Below are 5,000 nucleotides of genomic sequence, written 5' to 3' on the forward strand. Positions count from 1 at the left end.
GCCTTTACCAGCTACGGTACGAGTTCGACTGCGCTCAAATATTACAAAAATTTAGTAAACCGGGAGAGGAAAACTTGTAGAGAGAGGTATTATGAGTCCGGGATACAATATCTAAAGGATGAACATCTTAAAAGATGGTGGGGCGAAATGAAGCATCTGACTGGAGCAAAGACCAAGAATGGCGATTTGTGTAATCAAATTAATGTGCATCACTTTTCAGACCTTTTCCAAGTGGAGCAGGCTAACTTCGTCAACTCAGCCTTCCTCGAACCTCTAGAGAAATATAAGTTGCCAGCTCCGCTTGAAAGTCTCCCTACAGAGGATATTCCAAAGTTCCTCTGTGTTTCTGAAAAACGCGTTAAAAGAACGCTACTGAAAGTCAACCCCACTAAAGCCGCCACACCGGACATGATCCCGAACTGGCTTCTCAAGGAGTACGCCAATATCTTGGCCTTTCAGATTACAGAGATTCTAAATGCTTCCTATAGCCAACGGCGCCTCCCATCTGTTTGTCTCACCAGTGCCGAAAAAGAAACCATTTCTGGATCTGAAGATACTGATAAATGTAAGGAGCTCCGAATTTCGTTTGCCCGGAACCCAGTTAAACTGGATGTGGTTGTTATCGATAGAAAAGAAGTAGAAGTAGTAAGTACCGCCAAGTTATTGGTACTTACTATAAGTGCTAACCTAACATTGAAGAAGCAGTTACGAAAGCTAGTAAGCGATCATATTTCCTAGTAAAGCTAAAACTCGCGAAATTACCGCCAACAGATCTACAATACGACCGTAAGGTCCGTAATTAATTATGTTCCGGTATTTTATAACGACTTGCCGCCGTATCTCATCAACGACCTCCTTCGAATTGAGAAAAAGGCGATCTCAATCATTATGCCCGGCACGACCTACAGTAACGCATGCGAGATTCTTGGGGTTACACCAATGGTGTATCATATTGATACATTATGTGATAACCTTTTCCATAGCATCGAATCCGATAAAGATTATAGGCTGGACAGCTTACTTCCGCCATTATATTTTATATCATAGTTGCAAGAAATGTAATTGAGGTTTTATTATAATGGTTATTGTTTACTAGATTTCTTTTACCATAATTAGCATCTATATTATACTTTTATTATTAGTGTAATTTTTATAAATTTAAGTGTTTAAACAATTGCGTAATTAAGACTTTGGGCTCCAATTTGATTTTGATAAACACCTACGTTACTTCACCATTACTTTACTTTTATAGCTTTCGTTGGTGATATAATAAATAGCCACATTGTTTGCCAAATCACGCCAAATTTTTAAAGTTTTATTTTTTTCCGGATTTCGATGTCTTAGAAAACTAGTGAGATCACTTGCAAAGTGCATGGCTTTTACTATTTATCAAGTCCGGGGAGAAATATCGACATAAATAAAATCATTACTCTAACGCACCCGCTAATTAAAAATTCCTTCGATATCTTGCCATTTCTAATACTTGAAAAGTGACGACTGTTTGTGTCAGTAGCGATCAACTTGTTTATTATTGTTGTTATTATTATCAACGAAATGTGCTTCTTCATTACAAAAATGGAGACGCCACGCAAGCTCAAATAAGAAGTTACGTTGTACCAAAAACAAAACAAAAAAATGTAGTGGAATGGTATTTAGTTAAAAGCCAAGGTCCAAATACAAATTCATTGAAGAGTTGAAAGAATTATCAATTAGTGTTGGTATTTAATTTAGACAGCCATGAGTGACTTATTAAGTAACTCACACAAATCTCTATGCAGTGACCAGGTGCATATCTTATATATTTTTGACAGTTTATTTGGAGCAATAAACTTACAGATCGTGAAGACATGAAAGTCATAGGAACATCTTTTCTGGGAGTTGTGTTGTTTTATTGTTATGAAGATTTATTGTATGACTAGCTCCGTGAGCGGGCAAGATGAACCCAATCCCTTGTGATTGGCTACCCGAGCGGATACGATGGAGCTAACTTGCTCGCTGTGAATTTCTCCTTTGGACCCACAAGATCAAAGATCATTTTTGATGTTTTACCTCATATACTAAATCCTTTAGTGACCAAGCTTGTTCTGTCAAGATGGCTGGACATTGCATGGCCTCGTTGTTCTGCGTGTTTATGGACCTCGACCATAAACACGCAGAAAAAAAATTGGCCAATATCCAGCCATCTTGACCTCACACTTTAGTTGGTCAATAACATTGACCATGGAAAGTAATGGAAAGTGGCATAGAAAGTAATGTATAAGGTACCTTCTGCAAAGCGAAGTAAAGGTAGGTGGAACGTCAAATCAAAGAGAAAATGCAGGACAGTTTGCTAGTTTTAAAGACAACCAAAGGCAAAATAATAATGACAATAATAATAATGACGATGATGCTGATGATTATGATTATGATTATGATAATAATAATAATAATAATAATAATAATAAATAATGAAGATCATAATGATAATGATAATAATAATGATAATAATAATGATAATAATAACGATGATTATGATAATGATAATAATATGAAATCGAGAATACTCAAAATATGGTAAACGTGTCTTATAGGAGAATGAAGGTTTTTTTCATAACCAAACACAGTTTATAGAAATAAAGTTTTTCCTCCAGCATTGATCAAGGAAATTTCTTTGAAAGTTTCATTAAAAAAAAAAAACAAAACAAAACAAAACAAAAACAAAAAGACAAAAAAACAAGAAGTGTGAATTGTCAACGCGTATTATTCGGAATCCTTAGACATTCTTGATAATCTGAGAAGTCGCCAATTCGGAGACGTGCTGTTTGAGAAATATAAAATCATTACTCAAACCTACAAATTTCGAATTCCTTCTTCAAAGGGTTATCAATTACTGCTGAAATTTCATTACAACAGATGTGAGTTACTTATTAAGTAACTCAAACAAATCTCCGTGGAGTGACTAAGCTCGTAGCTATGTAAGGTTGTTACAGTTTATGTGGAGCAATAAACTTATAGCAGTTGCAGACTTGTGCCTGCTGAGAACATCGTTTCTGGGAGTTGAGTTATTTTGAGTGATAGAGAGATATAGAAATAAAAGTAAAAGAAACCTTCTTCAAAGATAAGTTAACATAGCACCAACTACTTCCCAGATCCCATTCAAACGGGTGTGTGAGTCACTTAGTATAACTGGAGCAACCAAGCGCATAGCGATATATTTGTGAACGATTAGTTGTGGCACTATACTTACAGCCATTGCAGACTTGTGAGCTCTGAGAACACCTTTTCTGGGAGTCCACTTATTTCATTGTCATAAAGATCTCTAGAAATAAATCCATGGAAAGCCATGCATAAGAAACGTTTTGCAAATTACGTTTGTTACAGTAGTACTAAGTTATCTTAATACTACTTCTAAAGGATAACTTGGCAACATTGCACAACTCTAATTGAGCAAGATTTGGTTATTTAAAAGAATTAACGTATAAATTCCACTAATTATATAAAGGAAGATATGGTAGCAAAGAAAATTTATTAATGACTGACACAGATTCATTAATGTATGAAATGTTTACAAAGGATCTTTATAATGATATACGAAGACCTTGATAAATATTCTAATTATTCAAAACATCATCAATCTGAAATACCAACTGGAAGAAACAAAAAAGCACCAGGAATGTTTCATTTCTCAATTAATTGCTAGTCTTAAAAAAAATCTGAAAATCTAAAACAAAATGCAAAGAAACAATAGTATGAAATCAACAGTACTAAAACCAAGGTAAACGTTTCTCACAGAAGAATGATGGTTTTTCATAAGCAAATCCAGTTTTTAGAGCAATCAACTTGTTTATTTTTGTTATCTTTATTATTAAATGTACTTGTGGACTGGACCTAGCATGAAATGGAGGCTAATGCGGGCAAATCATTTCAAATGCAAATTGATTTGCCCGCATTAGCCTCCATCTCATGCTAGATTCAGTCCAACCGTTAGAATACGAAGCTAGCCTATTTGTAGACCTAATAGGGTTGTCAACTACTTCTCAGATTTCATTTCAGTTGTGCGAGTCACTTATCGGCTAACTCATAAAAATCCTCGTGGAGTGTTCAGGCGTCGAGTAATATAATTTTTGAAAGATTATTTGGACAACTATACTCACAGCCTTTGCAGTCTTGTGAGCCCTAAAAAAACCTTTTCTGGGATTTCACTTATTCCATTGTCACCAAGCGCTCTAAAAATAAAAGCATGAAAAGCAATGCATAAGAAAAGTTTTGCAAAGCTATGTTAAAGTAGTACTAATTTATCTTAGTACTACTTTTTAAGGCATACTTGGCAACATTACACAACTCTAATTAAGCGAGACCAGTGCAATGAGTCCTAATGTAGCTTTTATTTTAGTTTCGTTCCCAGCTTTTGCTGATCTCAACGTCTGATTCATAGGCGAATGGGATAAAACATTTTCGAATATTCTGGTACCGGTGATATTGCAAAATACCGTGGATCGGGGAAAGCTTGTAATAAAACCCAGATTATAATTATAGAGAGAACTTTAGCTTGAATTCCCACCAGGGCTCCTCATTCACTATTCAAAACGCTACTAAGGGGAAACGCCAACGGTAACTTTAATCCAGTTGTCCTTAGTCCCAATCAATTTCCCATTGCAATCATAAGGGCTTAGATCTCAGAGCGGTAAAATCAAACAAAAATGGACGACATTACCATTGGGTATCAATAAACTTTTTTTTCGCATAGTAAAAGTCCATGAATTGGAAGAGCGTTTGAGATCTCTATGGCGAGAAGGGTTTTAATTATTATTTTTCAAGAGATAACTAGAGATGAATTAACACAATTCTACATGAAATTCATGAGAACATCTTTTCTGGGATATGAGTTGTTTCATTGTTATGAAGATTTACTATATGACTAGATCCGTGATCGGGCAAGATGAACCCAATCCCTTGAGATTGGCTACCCGAGCCTATAATACACCAAACAAATCCCGGGTAACATCAAAATTAGTGAACTA

Source organism: Montipora capricornis, unplaced genomic scaffold, assembly GCF_036669925.1.
Source record: "Montipora capricornis isolate CH-2021 unplaced genomic scaffold, ASM3666992v2 scaffold_504, whole genome shotgun sequence".
Taxonomy (NCBI): domain Eukaryota; kingdom Metazoa; phylum Cnidaria; class Anthozoa; order Scleractinia; family Acroporidae; genus Montipora; species Montipora capricornis.